The following is an 18,923-nucleotide window of genomic DNA, read 5'->3' on the forward strand; positions in this document are numbered from 1 at the left end:
GGGGACACCAAATTTTACATGTTGTTGTTCAGAATAAACATTACAAATGTTTACCTGCTGTTTTCTGTTATTGAGGTATGACTTGAAAAAACTAACAGTAGCCTCACTAAATCCATAAATTTTAAGCTTTAAACAAAGAATATCATGATCTACCAAATCAAAAGCTTTTTTAAAATCTAATAAAATTGCTAGATTTAAATTACCATCATTCATTTCTTGCAACCATTTGTCAATGATATTGATAAGTGCAGTTTGACAAGAATGTTGCGGCCTGAAACCAGATTGTGTAGGGTGTAAAAGTTTAAATTTTGATAAATATTTGTACATTTTATTAGAAACATGTTTTTCTATTAATTTTGATAAAGTTGGAAGAACAGATATAGGTCTGTAATTTGTTGCTAGAAGCTTGTCACCATCCTTGAAAACTGGTGTTACCTTAGCATTCTTCAGTAATGAAGGATATATACCAGTATCTATCATTCTGTTAAATATATATGTGAGAGGTGATGCAATAAAAGGGGCACTTAATCTTAGGATTTTTGGTCCAATATTATCCATACCAGATGCTGAAATGCATTCTTAATAGCACAATAACTGATGAGAAGAGGACACATATGTCAACCAAAATTTTTGCAGCCACGTCAAAATGTGTGAGGACACCTTTTCAAGCTTGCGTTCATGTTGTGTGAAAACTGTTATAGGAAGCTGGAAAATACCAACAATAGAACAATAAATAGATAATCGGTATTGAAAAATAATCAATGCGTTGAAAAGCCAATGATCTACATACATGTACAAATGTATATACATAAATATGTCAGCCATAAAATACAACTGATTTAATTTACACCACACCTGTTGGAAAAAACCTTTATGTTTTTTACTCTCTATAACTTATCTCATTCTACAATGTAGTCCATTCAACTGACAGAATAGGTGTAAATTTCATGAATTCTTTAATATCATGTATAATCATGGACTATTCTCTATATGTTGTTTTTTTCTATGGTCGGGTTGTTGTCTCTTTGATACATTCCCCATTTCCATTCTCAATTTTATCTCTAGCAATTGTATCTGTTAGCCATTTAGGGGTCTTTTTGTATAGCAATATAATATTTAAAAGTAAAAATTGGTTTAAACTAGATTTTGATGTTGATAACATCATGAATTTTTGAAGATTTATTGCACTAGTACATAACATTAGATAACATTTTTATATAGATAAATTTGGTTTATTTACTGTCTTCAGATAGGTTAAAATTATTAGTTTTATTTTCAATGTTGTCAATTTTGATGGTGACACACCCACTCTGACGTTGAGTATTCATACACCAACATGTGGTGTACGTTGTTTTTGTTAATACAAATTATATAAAAAGTTCTTTGAGTCTTATTTTTGATAGAAATTTATTTATAATGAATGGCAATTATTTATTTTGATTTAATTGAACCATAAAACTAATTTTTGACTCTTCACATTTTACATAATCCGCTTCGCGGATTATTCAATGTGAAGAACCATTAAACTAATTTTTATGTAAAATGTGAAGAGTCAAAAATTAGTTTTATGGTTCAATAAATTCAAAATAGATAATAGCCATTCATTAAATAAATGCAGCAGTATATAAATGTATGCGACAAGTATTTAAAATATTGTGGAAACGAATCCATGACAAGTCGCCCCACTGGCAAGTCGCCCCACTCCTAGTCGCCCCACTTTTTCACCAACTCGCCCCACTTAAAAAAAAACCGCCCCAACCTGGATCACCAACTCGCCCCACTTTTTAAGAAATCGCCCCACTTGTGAAATGTGTTAAATCCCGATAATATTACTCCTGAAAACTCGCCCCACTGAATGGAAAACGATAAAATCTAGATTAACATATTATTAACCAGGATGAATGTAGTAAAGCCAACTCGCCCCACTCATGGAAAAAGATGTTATCCCGTTGTATATAAGTTAAATTCAGTAAATATTACTCCTGCCAACTCGCCCCACTTATGGAAAAAGATGTTATCCCGTTGTATATAAGTTAAATTCCGTAAATATTACTCCTGCCAACTCGCCCCACTTATTTGCTATCCCATTGAAAACCTTATAGAAACTTCTTATATTATTCCTTTTTTTTAATATAGCAGTAAGAAGTGAGTATTAATATTTCGGTAACATGAATGTCAACTAGCCCCACTTATGAATAGTACAAGTATGAATAAAGTTAAAGGCTATACAAACTAGCCCCACTTACGAATAAAATAATTAAACTGTCTGGGACGCACGTGCACGTCACACACAACACAAGGATACACAGTAGACATAGTAAATGCATGTCAAAGGTTACTTTGCTTTTTATAATTTTAATACCAAGCCATAAATGTCTCATTTTTGTTTGATTTCAAACCATAGACAAAACTTACCAATCAATTTGTCAACAACAACAAAACCTGTTTTGACTACTTTTACTAACAAAAACACGACACACGCTTATGGTAAATGAATGAATAGGCATTCTCTTTGATATTTACTTGAAAGAAACATTTGCCTTTCTCTGATTGCTCGTTAGTGTTGAATTATTCTAAATTCAGAGACAAAAGTAATCAATCTGGTAATTGCTATGATAACAAATTGCTGTTAATTGAAATCCGTTAAGTATTATGATATATTGCATCATGATACAATTAACAGGTTTCTTTTCAATTGTTATTAAAATAACTAATCTTAAAAAAATACAGTTATTCTTCAATAATACGAAAATTATTTTTAAGTGGGGCGAGTTTTTATATTTTAATTTTATATCTATAAATATTACCGTTTTCCATTAAGTGGGGCGAGTTGGCAGGAGTAATATTAAACATGATTTAACCAATTTCACATGTGGGGCGATTTTTTAAAAAGTGGGGCGAGTTGGTGATCCAGGTTGGGGCGTTTTTTTTAAAGTGGGGCGAGTTGGTGAAAAAGTGGGGCGACTAGGTGTGGGGCGACTTGCCAGTGGGGCGACTTGTCCTGCTTCCGTGGAAACCATCGTACAACATGTATACCAGTACAGAAAAATTATTCGTTCTATTTATGCGCACAGCTCAAAGTTAAAATTAGTAATTTAATATAAAGTAAATTATGAGGCGGCAAAAGAAGTTTTCAACTTGATGATCGCCGCAATAATCCAGGTAGAATCCAGGTAGTGCAATATTGGAATTCATTGCACGCTAACTTTTGGTTACTTTCTGTGGGAAATATTATATTGCTATACAATAATATATTGGGCCATGATAAATGATAGGTTTGTTTGCCCAAACGCTACCTACCCAGAAAAAAGCTGCCTACTCAAATTCTTTTATTGTCCTGATTTGAAGAAAGTTTTTTTTAATCAAATAGGCATGAAGACTAATAAACATTTGATACTTCAATTTCTTTTTTTGAAAAAAGAAAAAGAAAATGCCTACCTACCTACCCACTGTCTCAACCTTTGGGTAGGGTTTGGGCAAACCAAAATATTTTTAAGTGTGGCCTTGTATTATGTCTCTGCTATAACTCAGTGAAAACAACATTTTTTCTTCCATTCTTCAATCTTGTAATACTTTAAGCAAATATTATGCTCATCTACACAATATTATGCTATTCAATAATATCAGTTTAAAAAATAAAACACAAACATACATGTAATGTACCCTTGCTAAATATATATTAACATATTTGAAAATATCTATTTGATATTTTTGGAAATGTTTCATTTGTGTGACACGTAATTTAACATAAACATGTACTGTACATTTGCTATGCAAAGATCTTTTTTTCAAAACACATATGAAACTGTGTCAATTAACTGAGCTATCAAAGCAGTCTTTAATTGTTTAGTGAGCAAATTTGATTTTAAAACTCACAAACTAACACAAACTATGATAAATCTAAAAACAAAAACAAGAATAACCTAAAAATTGCCAGAATCTGTTTAGGGATCATATATAGCTATCAAAGAGGTAACCTGATCTTGTATCTAAAAGATCTGCAAATGGTTAGAACGTTGTGAGCCAAGGCTCTGTGTTGAAGGCCTTACTTTGACCTATAATGGGTTATTTTTATACGACCACAAACATTTTTGCATTTGTATATTGGTATCACGTTGGCGTTGTCAGCGTCTGTGTTGTCAGCTTCGTCCAAAGACGGATGGTTTCTGGATAATAACTTTAGTATAAGTAAATAGAAATCAATAAAATTTTAACACAATGTTTATAATCACATAAGGAATGTTGGGAATGATTTTAGGGGTTGTGGTCCCATCGGTTTTGGAATTAGGGGCCTAAAGGGGCCCAAAACATACATTTTTCTAGTTTCAGAACAACTAAAGTTGTGTACAGTATTAGAATTACTCTGAAATTATACCTCAATGTTTATACCATTAAGTAGAAGGTTGTGATTTATTTTAAGGGTTATGGGGCAAACAGTCTTGGAATTAAGGGCCAAAAAGAAGCATTTTTAAAGTTTTTGGGACAATAACTTATGGTTAAGGGCATACGATACAGTTTTGATCCTGTATTTACATATTGATAAAATTTTCCATATAGACTATTTTTTATCTGATTAAATATGTTAGCAAAAATATACCTTCATGTGCTACTTTTTGAGTAAAATGAGGTTGGAATTTTGTATATTTGCTCAAAATTTGGATTTGTGATCGTATTTTCCTTTTTGAAAGAAAGACATAACTTTTTTGTTTTAAAAGATAAACACAAATTGATTTTTGTGAAATAATATGTTATTTCTGCATTTTACAAGTATCCTAAAATTTTATACATTTTTTATTCAGAAATAACTCATATTTATCAAATGTTCATGAATGTAGAAAAAAAAAACATCATTTTTTGCTGTATATTTATCAAATTAAAAACAATTGCACTATTTACGTTTTCATGAAAATTGGCACACATAATCTTCTCACTTAATCAAACCAAATGACATTTAAAAAAGAGGGGTCCATGAACTCGTTTTCTAGTAAAATAAGTTTGAATGATAAAAATCAGTTGAAAACGGCATCTTTTCCCGATAAGTCATAGTTTGACATCGCAAAAATAACAATTTACGTTAGCAACGTCATTACCTCTCCTGTAACTGTATTTATGCCTTTAACTGTATGGATCTCTGTAACATTGTACGACAAGGTTCCATATAAATAGGGGAAGTCCTTGGGATCACCCTTCCCCTTCCTGAGAACTTAAAAAACGTTGAGATCCCCACCCCTAAACCATATATATTCATGTATTGGACAATATAACAAATTATTTACATTTACTATGGGCAGGTCAGTCAGACCTCCCTGTTGATCCCTGTAGTAGTGAACATTTGTCTGATTTGTGTCTCATAACTTTTGTACTATAGAACACAAAGTCAGTTTTCTTTCCAGGGAAACCAGTCAAGTCATACTATAACATGTTTATGCTTAGTCAACTTGTACTACTAACAGTCAACTAAAACCAACGTTAACAACCAACAAGAACAACTGCAATCATTGCAAACTTGTACCGCTGCAGACTCACAATAAAAAATATGCATAGTTTATCGACAGGTTGTATGTATCCCCATGGGCACTGATTGTGCCCCTTTCATAGCAGACTTGTTTTTGTACTGTTGTGAATCACAGTTCAAGCTAAACTCAGTAAAGACCCGTCGAAATTGCATTTAATTGATAAATTCAACAACACTTACCGTTATCTTGATGATATTTTTTCGTTAAATAATCAAGAATTTTCTCAATATACTGCTGAAATTTACCCCAAGGAACTTACTTTAAATAAATCAAATTTATTCGGTAATGACTGCCCTTTCCTGGATTTAGATATTTTGGTTTTAAATGGGAAACTCCACACTGAAATTTACGACAAAAGAGACGATTTTTCGTTCCCTTTTGTTAATTTTCCATTTTTAGATGGTGATGTTCCTTTGGCACCATCTTACGGTGTTTATGTTTCACAACTTGTTCGCTATGCCCGTGTCTGTTGTGACGTTTTTTATTTTAACGAACGCAACCTATGTATTACCAGTAAATTATTAAACTTGGGATATCGTTACCATAAATTACTTAAAACCTTTACTAAATTTTTCCATAGATATAAAGATTTGGCTTTGAAGTTTGGTTGTACCTGTAGAAAACTTATTTCAAATAGGATAGCACATCCTCATTTTTACGGAAATGTTGTTAACCTTCCCCGGAAATTTAGAAATGATCCATGTAAACTTGTCGCTCCTTTAAATAAACTTATTCTAAAGGGTTACCTATTCAACACTGTAATAAGATCATTGAATATTGTTTTTATTGGTATAAATATTGATTTTGTTATCAGTAAATTAAAAGCTAACTAAATATTACTAGTATGTTATATGCATATACATATTCATGGATCTACAATCTGTCGATGCCTGTAAATTTGCATTGCACAAGGTCATGTTTTTCTCTGGCTGTTTATGACGATGTTGATGTGTACGGATAGTTGTTAGTGGCTTTGAACTAGCTGTCAGATAACTGTGAGTATTCTCAGATCTGTTCATTGTGTCTTTTTGTGTCGGGATACCGGGCCACGTCCACTTGTATTTTTGTTCATCTGATGAGTTAAGCCTTTTTCAACTGATTTTTATAGTTCGTTCTAATGTTGTACTGTTATACCACTGTCCCAGGTTAGGGGGAGGGTTGGGATCCCGCTAACATGTTTAACCCCACCACATTATTTATATATGTGCCTGTCCCAAGTCGGGAGCCTGTAATTCAGTGGTTGTCGTTTGTTTATGTGTTACATAATTGTTTTTCGTTTATTTTTATGCCCAACCTACAATAGTAAAGGGGCATTATGTTTTCTGGTCTGTGCCTCCGTTCGTCAGTCCGTTCGTCCGTCTGTGCGTCCGTCTGTTCGCTTCAGGTTAAAGTTTTTGGTCAAGGTAGTTTTTGAAGAAGTTGAAGTCCAATCAACTTGAAACTTAGTACACATGTTCCCCATGATACGATCTTTCTAATTTTAATGCCAAATTATAGTTTTGACCCCAATTTCATGGTCCACTGAACATAGAAAATGATAGTGCGAAGTTCAGGTTAAAGTTTTTGGTCAAGGTAGTTTTTGATGAAGTTAAAGTTACATCAACTTGAAACTTAGTACACATGATCCCTATGATATGATCTTTCTAATTATAATTCCAAATTATAATTTTGACCCCAATTTCACGGTCCACTGAACATAGAAAATGATACTGCGAGTGGGGCATCCATGTAATATGGACACATTCTTGTTTTTGAGTTTTTTGGGATTTTAGCCAATAAAAAAATGTAGTTATCAGATCTTATTATTCAGATGTTATATTATTGACAGAAAATAATTTACTTTCTAGACTTACAATTATATTAATACATAAATTTCCTGGCAAAATAATAAAAATATTTTACTTTATCACTTTTTTCAGTTATTACCTAATGTGTCAGCCTGGAAGTTTAATAAAGCCAAGCTCCATACAAATGATGTTGGATGTGGTGTCAGCCTGGAAGTTCAATAAAGCCAAGCTCCATACAAATGATGTTGGATGTGGTGTCAGCCTGGAAGTTCAATAAGGCCAAGCTCCATACAAATGATGTTGGATGTGGTGTCAGCCTGGAAGTTCAATAAGGCCAAGCACCATACAAATGATGTTGGATAAGATAAGATAAGATAATTTTATTAACAAATCATGGTGCCCAAAATTTGAGCTATACAATCAAATGAATTACAAAATAAAGCACAGAAAATGATTAGAATGATTGAAGTACATTTAGACTATAAAAAACATGAATACACATTCACACTAATTAACCTGATATAAACCAAGTTATTGACAAAACATAGTTATTATGGGTGCCACTGTGACCTGGAGAAAATACATAATCTTTATAGTTCTAAGTCTATGGGAGACAACTCCTGGACGATTTTATTACCTATATATCTATATATCTTTTTCTTCTTTTATTTTTTTTTCAAACAACAATGATATTTTCTATGATTTTCTTTTGTTTTTCAAAAAGGGAATGCAAAAAATTAGATAAGTTTGAAGTAACAAACAAATCTTCAGATGAAAGAATCCAAATAAATTTCATTTCATCAGATAATCTTGAAAATTTGAAAATTTAGAATTTAAATTAGACAGATGTTGATATCTAGTGTCGGATGTAGTAAGGCAGTTGTACAGCAGAAAAAATCTAGGAACAGGGTAGATAATGAAAAACTGGAACATTTTATTGATTACATACTTTCATCTAATATTATAAAGGATTTGCCTTACGATACAAAGACCATGAAACTTTCTCTAGGAGAGATTGTTAAGTCCCAAACCTCATAAGAAGCTTAGCACCATCTTCACTGATAAGGCCAACTAAAATTAATTACCGGTAGTAGATTTTCATCCAGATTTAAAAAAAAAAATGGGGCAGATGGGATGATTTTATCTTTTTCATTTTATTTCATATGAAATATGGTATATGAGAACATGCATGCATGGACTACTTATGTGTCTTTGTGGTTGATCTTCGAATTCCCAGTGCCATTAGTAAAATGTTTCATTTAGATGTCAAAATTTTTTCTCAAATTATAAAATATTTAATGGTTTTAAGTAATGACAATTCCTTGCATGATGCTTGGATGTAGATGAGCTAGAAAGTAAACTGAATCAATAATATATATACATATCTATAAGACTCACATTGACATCCAACATCCAGTTTTTACTAATAATTCTTTTTAATCATTTACTCTATTTTGACTATTATTTGAGACTGTATACTGACCTCCAGATGTCTTTCAATTACATTCAGTTTTGCATTGGACTGATTGCTGGTCATGTAATATCTGACAATGTGGCTTTGCTCATAGTTGAAGGCTGTACAGTGACCTTTAATTGTACATTCAGTTTTGCATTGGACTGATTGCTCTACATGTAATATCTGACAACGTGGGATGTGAGTAACAGCTATTCGCCAAAGTTCAAATAAATTAGATGTAAGCAATTATAGACCACCATACAGCCTCCTACAATGAGAAAACCCCATAGCGGCATACTGCATAATCCACTGTAAACGAACATTTATAGCTGACTATGTGTAAGATATTGGCTTTACTCATAGTTGAAGTCTGTACAGTGACCTTTAGTTGTTAGTCTCTCTGTCATTTGGTCTCTTGTAGAGAGTTGTCTCGTTGGCAATCATACCACATCTCCTTTTTTATATGTACATTTATGTAACCTATTCATAATGCGATACAATTTATATTGATAAGATCTACATGTATTTAAAAAAAAAGACATGGTGATTATTTTCATAAGATTGATAGTCATGATAGTGGTACAACTGTATAAGGACTGAAATAAGATCAAATATATATATTTCTGCTCAACAGTTTTAAGATAAATCAGTTGCAGTAGGTTGTTTAAGTTTGCAGCATTATTAACATTGCACATATTTTTGGGGTCTTCAATCAACATAATGCTGTAATTTGAATTTGATACCCAATAACTAATTTGAATCAGATAAATTTCGAAATATTTGACGTCCAAATGTAAAGTCTCACACAAATTGCATTGCACGTCAAATATGCGTCACTCTTGAATCGATCAGCGTGACCTTTCTACATTATCAATTTCTACAATAACCCACATTTCCTTATTGGTTTTTGTGATGTCAATGGAAAAATTCAGTTCCTGCGGAAATGTCATGTGTTAAACAGGATAGACCAAATAGAATTTTAGGTTGATGTTGTGTTTAAACAGTAAAATAAATTATTAATGTTAACTATATTAAGATTGGTTTTGAATTTGTTCCTTTTTCAAACCACTCTAAGTGGCATGTCAGTTAACTGCTAGTAGTCTGTTGTTATTTATGTATTATTGTCATTTTGTTTATTTTCTTTTGTTACATCTTCTGACATCGGACTCGGACTTCTCTTGAACTGAATTTTAATGTGCGTATTGTTATGCGTTTACTTTTCTACATTGGTTAGAGGTATAGGGGGAGGGTTGAGATCTCACAAACATGTGTAACCCCGCCGCATTTTTGCGCCTGTCCCAAGTCAGGAGCCTCTGGCCTTTGTTAGTCTTGTATTATTTTAATTTTAGTTTCTTGTGTACAATTCAGAAATTAGTATGACGTTCATTATCACTGGACTAGTATATATTTGTTTAGGGGCCAGCTGAAGGACGCCTCCGGGTGCGGGAATTTCTCGCTACATTGAAGACCTGTTGGTGACCCTCTGCTGTTGTTTTTTATTTGGTCGGGTTGTTGTCTCTTTGACACATTCCCCATTTCCATTCTCAATTTTATTAACTCGACACTGAATACAAAACAAACCTATGGCATCAGATAATTTGTATTGTTATGTCAAAATATTATGGGAACCTGTGTGATGTACAGTATTGCAGTAATTATGGCAGACAAATATAAATATGGTGCATAGGAAAACATAATATAACACCTCATCACAAAACCAGGTTCAACCCACCATTTTTTCGTTTAAAGATGTCCTGTACCAAGTCAGGAATATGGCCATTGTTATATTATAGTTCGTTTCTGTGTGTGTTACATTTTAATGTTGCGTCGTTTGTTTTCTCTTATTTTTGCATGTAAATTCACATTGCGATAAGACGTGTCACGGTACTTGTCTATCCAAAATTCATGTATTTGGTTTTGATGTTATATTTGTTATTCTCGTGGGATTTTGTCTGATGCTTGGTCCGTTTCTGTGTGTGTTACATTGTAGTGTTGTGTCGTTGTTCTCCTCTTATATTAATGCGTTTCCCTCAGTTTTAGTTTGTTACCCCGATTTTGTTTTTTGTCCATGGATTTATGAGTTTGAACAGCAGTATACTACTGTTGCCTGTATTTATTTAAGATGCAAATATATGAAAGCTGAATCAGAATGGTTAAATGTGTTCAATATGAAAATAATGATTAAAATGTCAAAATACCAAAATCAGAAAACAGCCTTTGGACTATGAGTATGAGTTTTGAGCAAAATTGGAGGAAAAAGGGGTGGAGAGGGGGTGGCGTTGTGTTCAAGGAAAGCAAATGCCCTTTATATTATGGGGTTATCAAAAATTGTGGAAAAATTATAACAGGGAGAGTTGAGTCATCTTTTGACTTACAGACTTAAGTTAAATGATGACCATGCAATGTTTATATGTCTATTTAACTATGACTATACTGATCGGCAAACCAACAAACAGAAACACAACTATTGTAAAATTGTAAAATAATAGATTGATTGCACTTTATTTAGTATTAAACGCAATTTAAATGAAATGTCAGAAAGATAACAATAAAACACTGATGGATGCAGGTTATTTTCTTGTTTTGGCGCGAAATATTCTTACACCTATTGCTTGACGTAATAAAATTTGTAAAGAATTAAATTTAACTAATGTTCAGCATAAATAAAAGTAAATATGCATGACAATACATTAATGATAAAATGTTTTTATATATCTGTAAAAGACATTGCCAGTATCTTTCTCTAAGAATTACATTTGAGTGAATCGGTTGGAGATTTAATGATGGAGTATAAATATTTCATCGAGCTTAGTTGATTCTTAAATTGAGGGGTGGTAACTGCAATGGAAAAATTTGAGTCGTCTGCAACGTTAAAATGTTTTACCTGGATGGAAAAGTTTGGAATTCTGACCTATTTGGTCAAATGAAAATATCTTTTTATTGTCTCCTCAGAGACGATATTAAGAATTGAACAATGGACAGTCAGTGCGTGAATGCTTCTTACTACCTGATTGGAAGATATTACAAGATGTGAATAATCAAAGTTTATTGATTGGTTAGGACAATCCAAACCTAGTAAATGTCCTTCAGTCCTGTAGAGTATTGGATTTGTTCTCTCTATTTTAGCAATTAGATTTTGCATGGTCATTAGTAATCATGCATATTCATGATATTGGTACACAGGTAACTTTTATCTATAAATGGTCGATTCTTTTGGAGTTTCGTAAACAACAACGTTAAACGATATATACTACTTCATAATGTGTGAGGTAAAATTTGTTGATTGATGCACGTGGCTATTCTAAATGAACTAATCTACAAAGCGAGAAAACTTTCCATTTTCATCAGCTAAGAGACGGCTAGCCCTTTTTTGAAAGGCTAATACTTGTGTTACTATTGTTGTTAACCATATTGTGACAAGTTCTTCATACCACGGGGGCATAAGCAAGTGTAAAATTAACTTGCATGTCATGTTTTGCGCCTGTCCCAAGTCAGGAGCCTCTGGCCTTTGTTAGTCTTGTATTATTTTAACTTTTAGTTTCTTGTGTACAATTTGTAGTTTAGTATGATATAGTATGGCGTTCATTATCACTGAACTAGTATATATATTTGATTAGGGGCCAGCTGAAGGATGCCTCCGGGTGCTGGAATTTCTCGCTGCATTGAAGACCTGTTGGTGACCTTCTGCTCTATGGTCGGGTTGTTGTCTCTTTGACACATTCCCCATTTCCATTCTCAATTTTATTTTACATGTACAGGATTTTCAAACTTTTAAATAAATATCTCTGATTTGCAACCACAGTATACTATATATAGTAAACATAAAAAAAAGTGGAGAAATGCTGTCTTCAGTTCTACATCTACATGGCCGGATGGGTAATCCGTAAAGAGTCGGTTGACACATCACAGGAATGTGTTAAAATTAAAGTTATGTCATTCAAAATGTGCTCTGTGAAAATCATATGTACAGGTGCTAGTGCAGATAAAAACAGTTGGAATATACCTACTTATAATTTATTTTTCTTTCTAAGCGATGGTTTGTAGTCGCCATAAACTTTTATTAATTGGTACAAATGTATGCAACACAAGTGTTAAATAGTACAGAATAAAATTGAAACACAAACCCTATTACTTTCAACACTGTTTGTGTTTTAACTTAAAGCAAGATCCAAATATGATTATGATGTTAAACATAAACTTAACCAAAAAGAAGTTGTATTGAGACAGAGGGTGATTGCTGTCAACAAAAAAAACAACAGCCATGTGTAAATCTAAGGTCTTGCTATGATAATAATGTTTGTTGACTTTTTTTTTAGCTCAATCTGAGACTGTTATAGTAAGGGGGAGCATAGTAGTCTCAGGCTCAATATACAGTCATAAATCTAACAAGTTCGTGCTTGTGTCAATTTCTTTAATCCAGTCATGTTTTTTGTACCAATTTGTTCCACGATACTTGCGCTTTGGAAATCAGACATAGTCCAAATTTCCTGACATAAAGTCATTGTATAAATAAAAAGAATAATCTAATCTAATATCTAATCATTTGTCACATACTGCAAATTGCGTTCTTGGACACAGCCTTTTACTTGTAACCCAAATATTTCATGCCCTTCTCGTGATCAATCTCTTTCCTTGGTAGATGATGTTGTCATCTTTAACCAGCAGAATATGTCGACTTAATCATTTTCGTAAGATTACTCGAAGAAATACAAAACCGAAATTGGACACAGGAAGGTTTGAATGAAACGAAAGTATGATCAATGGTTACTGGTAACGGACATGAAAAAAGTCCAGAAATCGTAAATTTTTTAAAATAAAAAAAATTGGGGTGGGCAGGGAAGAAAATCTATCAATTAATTTTAATTGGCCTAACCCAGTACATACAATATTGTGAAACAGAAGATATCAAACCATTAGGTATAATAGAATATTAACTGTTACAATTGGTCTTAGCTCACCGGGTAAAAATTATTATTTGAACTTCTACATGTAAAAAAATTATTTTGTGGCTAAAATGGAATACTAGGTGTATAATTCTTTAATGAATACAAGACAATATGAAGAGATAATCATGCATGGTGATTACCCCTGAAAATTGGATAATTTAGACCATATTTTTCGAAATTTGCAAATGTTTTAATTTTACTAATCAGAGATATAACGACACAAGATGAAAATTAAGTTGTACCTCTATATGATAACCTCATGAAAATATTTAGTTGACCGCTATATGATAACCACATGAACATAAATTTTATCTTCCTCCAACTTAAAATTGGATTTTTGAGATAAATTTACACCTCTGACTCATTTTACAGGTACCTCAACATTATACAAGATTTTAAATGATTGTTCTGCATCTGTATGAAAATGTACAGAGGGATTAGACTACTATGTGGCTGAAAGGGGAATATCTTTCCTAGACCTGGAAAACAGAAAAATTAGAGACCACTGATGAGAGAAAGAAAGAGATGATTTCATGTCTTCTAAAGTAGTGGTAAAAGCTATCTAAAGTCAGACTTTAAGGTAATATATATAGAGTATGCACATATAAACCAGAATATTTAGAACAATGATATTGGAAATTTGTGGAAAAAAGCTTGAATGGCTAATAAATCAGAACATGGGCAATATGTTTCTCATAACTTCATATTGAACTAAGATTTATTTATGGCAAGCCATTGTTCTTTCTATTTCAACTTTATGATATCTCATATGATATAAAAGATATACCATATAATATGTAAGATATACCATATAATATGTAAGATATCTCATATAATATGTAAGATATCTCGTATAATATGTAGGATATCTTGTATATGATTTATAAAATTCATATATCTCAATTAATATAGTTTTTATGCCCCACCTACGATAGTAGAGGGGCATTATGTTTTCTGGTATGTCCGTCCGTCCGTCCGTCTGTTCGTTTGTCCGTTCGTTCGTCCGTCTGTCCCGCTTCAGGTTAAAGTTTTTGGTCAAGGTAGTTTTTGATGAAGTTGAAGTCCAATCAACTTGAAACTTAGTATACATGTGCCTCATGATATGATCTTTCTAATTTAAATGCCAAATTATAGTTTTGACCCCAATTTTACGGTTCACTGAACATAGAAAATGATAGTGCAAATTTCAGGTTAAAGTTTTTGGTCAAGGTAGTTTTTGATGAAGTTGAAGTCCAATCAACTTGAAGCTTAGTATACATGTGCCCTATGATATGATCTTTCTAATTTAAATGCCAAATTATAGTTTTGACCCCAATTTTACGGTTCACTGAACATAGAAAATGATAGTGCAAATTTCAGGTTAAAGTTTTTGGTCAAGGTAGTTTTTGATAAAGTAGAAGTCCAATCAACTTGAAACTTAGTATACATGTTCCCTTTGATAAGATCATTCTAATTTTATTCCAATTTCACGGTCCACTTAACATAAAAAATGATAGTGCGAGTGGGGCATCCGTGTACTGTAGACACATTCTTGTTATGAGATACATTGTATTAATTTTATAAAATAAATTATTTATCCCTTTATAAGATAAATACTTCTTAAGGAGGTTCGCGGGTATAAGATTTTTAGAAAAAAATTAAACATTAATTTTTCATTACAGATTTTATTCATTACCTTAAGTAGTTGTTACTTTATCATGTGGTACAAAAATCATTCCAAAAAATCAATTCGTGTTGTCCCCAGAGGACTTTTAAAATGTAGATATCACTTAAAAAGCTCCAAATTATCTCCCTTTGGTGCAAAAATGCCATTTTTTGGCAATAAAATTAAAATATCTTTTTTAACTCATCGGTGACCTATATTTTTTATTGTTGTTTTCGAATAAGCTGAACATTAACTAAATAATTGTAAGATTTTAGCGATTTCTGTAATTTAGTTCTTTTTTTATTTCGATATTACCGCTATTTCTCCTATTAGTTCAACAGAAAAAAAGGACATTAACAAAAATGTATGCTTCTTTCGAAAGCAGATTGTGAGCGTAAATGAACGGTGACCTCATTTTTTTATTTCATTTTTCTATTAAGTATAAGATAAAGTTCATTTATAGAAAAATATAGAGAAATCCTATATTAAATAAAAAAAAGTCATTTAGCCCCGCGAGCCCCCTTAATACTTCAAATACTTCAAATTGCACAATATTGCACAATAGATTTGTAAGATCTTGACATTTATTTTGTGTCAAAAATTTTATAACAATCCAATTTCAGAGCTGTATCAAGCTTGAATGTTGTGTACATACTTGCCCCGACTGTTCAGGGTTCGACCTCTGCCGTCGTATAAAGCTGTGCCCTGCGGAGCACCTGGTTTAGAATTAGGAGAACAAAGATGCAGTACTTTTTCAGGTACTATACATGTTTTTCCTACTGTAAAATAATTAATTAAAACATGATTGCATAATTATGTTGTTATGATTTAGAATGCCATTTCATTGAGAGAGGTTTTCCTTTTTTTTTTTAGGTCAAGTGAGCTTTTCTCATCACTTGGCGTCCATCGTCCGTCGACATCCAGCGTCTGTAAACTTTTACAAAAATCTTCTCTGAAACTACTGGGCCAAATTTAACCAAACTTGGCCACAATTATCATTGGGGTATCTAGTTTAAAAAATGTTTCTGGTGACCTGGCCAACTAACCAAGATGGCCGCCATGGCTAAAAATAGAACATAGGGGTAAAATGTAGATTTTGGCTTATACTCTGAAACCAAAGCATTTAGAGCAAATCTGACATGGGGTGAAATTGTTTATCAGGTCAAAATCTATCTGCCCTGAAATTTTCAGATGAAAAGGGTTGTTGGGTTGCTGCCCCTGAATTGGTAATTTTGAGGAAAATTTTGCCATATTTGGTTATTATCTTGAATATTATTATAGATAGAGATAAACTGTAAACAGTGATAAATGTCAATGAAAGTAAGAGCTACAAATAAGTCAATATGACCAAAGTGGTCAATTGACCCCTTATGGAGTTATTGCTCTTTATAGTAAATTTTTAATAATTTAAATTTTCCACTGTCACTTCTGGGCCAAGTTCATTATAGGTAAAGATAATTGTAAGCAGCAAGATTATTCAGTAAAGTAAGATCTACAAATGCATCACCGACATCAAAACACAATATTGTCATGAATCCTTCTGTGTCCTTTTCTTTAATATGCACATAGTGAAATGTGCTTAAAGTATTACAACTTTTTATTTATTAATCTTCCATTAGGTTGAGTCAGCTGGTGATAGCATTACAGACTGGAAAGCCCATTTAATGAGATCACGAAACCAAAAAGATGCAAGGTTAGATCTTGTACGAGATTTGAAAGATGGACAAGTATTAGTGACCTGTGATTTGGCAATGAAGATGTTGTCAAGAAAATATAGGGAGGGTCAAACCGACTGGTTTGCAAAGAGAGGCAATTGAACTAGCACATTTCCTTGTCAATTTTTAAAGAACAGGGATGCATCAAAAACTTCACACATGTGCATATATTTTCAGCTCAGGTATGAATTCTATATTTCTACTTGCTAAAATACCATTTAATTCACTCACCAATTTTTATACGACCGCAAAAATTTTAATTTTTTGGTCGTATATTGCTATCACGTTGGCGTCGTCGTCGTCTTCCGAATACTTTTAGTTTTCGCACTCTAACTTTAGTAAAAGTGAATAGAAATCAATGAAATTTAAAACAAGGTTTATGACCACAAAAGGAAGGTTGGGATTGATTTTGGGAGTTTTTGTCCCAACATTTTAGGAATTAGGGGCCAAAAAGGGCCCAAATAAGCATTTTCTTGGTTTTCGCACTATAACTTTAGTTTAAGTGAATAGAAATCTTTGAAATTTTGACACAAGGTTTATGACCACAAAAGGAAGGTTGTAATTGATTTTGGGAGTTTTTTTTCCAACAGTTTAGGAATTAAGGGCCAAAAAAGGGCCCAAATAAGCATTTTCTTGGTTTTCGCACTATAACTTTAGTTTAAGTGAATAGAAATCTTTGAAATTTTGACACAAGGTTTATGACCACAAAAGGAAGGTTGTAATTGATTTTGGGAGTTTTTTTTCCAACAGTTTAGGAATTAAGGGCCAAAAAAGGGCCCAAATAAGCATTATTTTTGGTTTTCGCACAATAACTTTAGTATAAGTAAATAAAAATCAATGAAATTTTAACACAAGGTTTATGACCACAAAAGGAAGGTTGGGATTGATTTTTGGAGTTGAGGTCGCAACAGTTTATGAATTTGGGGCCAAAAAGGGGCCCAAATAAGCATTATTTTTTGTTTTTGCACCATAACTTTAGTATAAGTAAATAGAAATCTATGAAATTTAAACACAAGGTTTATGACCATAAAAGGAAGGTTGGGTTTGATTTTGGGAGTTTTGGTCCTAACAGTTTAGGAATAAGGGGCCCAAAGGGTCCAAAATTGAACTTTGTGTGATTTCATCAAAAATTGAATAATTGGGGTTCTTTGATATGCCGAATCTAACTATGTATGTAGATTCTTAATTTTTGGTCCCGTTTTCAAATTGGTCTACATTAAGGTCCAAAGAGTCCAAAATTAAACTTAGTTTGATTTTAACAAAAATTGAATCCTTGGGGTTCTTTGATATACTGAATTTAAAAATGTACTTAGATTTTTAATTATTGGCCTAGTTTTCAAGTTGGTCCAAATGGGGGTCCAAAATTAAACTTTGTTTGATTTCATCAAAAATTGAATAAATGGGTTCTTTGATATGCCAAATCTAACTGTGTATGTAGATTCTTAATTTTTGGTCCAGTTTTCAAATTTAAGGTCCAAAGGGTCCAAAATTAAACTAAGTTTGATTTTAACAAAAATTAAATTCTTGGGCTTATTTGATATGCTTTATCTAAATATGTACTTTGATTTTTGATTATGGGCCCAGTTTTCAAGTTGGTCCAAATCAGGATTCCATATCAAGTATAGCAAGAAATTTTCAATTGCACAATAGCAAGAAATATCTAATTGCATAATATTGTGCAATAACAATTAATTTTCAATTTGAGTTATCTTTCTTTGTATAGAATAGTAGTTGATAATATATGTTGGAAATTTGCCAGACATGACTATGATGTCATTTTCTATTTGTATTTGCCAATAACTTTATGTAAATACCTTCATTGGAAATTTGCCAATATAAAATGTTGCTGATGAAGCTT

The 18,923-nt window shown here is 32.4% G+C and overlaps 1 long non-coding RNA gene across 1 annotated transcript; it reads left to right on the forward strand.

The window, feature by feature from the left end:
* Positions 1–8,415: 8,415 nt before the first annotated feature.
* On the forward strand, positions 8,416–17,245 carry LOC139519923 (uncharacterized). The gene is made up of 3 exons (XR_011663756.1): positions 8,416–14,285; positions 15,974–16,108; positions 16,970–17,245. It is a non-coding gene; the product is annotated as an uncharacterized lncRNA (long non-coding RNA).
* The last annotated feature ends 1,678 nt before the right edge of the window (positions 17,246–18,923 follow it).

Source organism: Mytilus edulis, chromosome 4 (assembly GCF_963676685.1).
Source record: "Mytilus edulis chromosome 4, xbMytEdul2.2, whole genome shotgun sequence".
Lineage (NCBI taxonomy): Eukaryota > Metazoa > Mollusca > Bivalvia > Mytilida > Mytilidae > Mytilus > Mytilus edulis.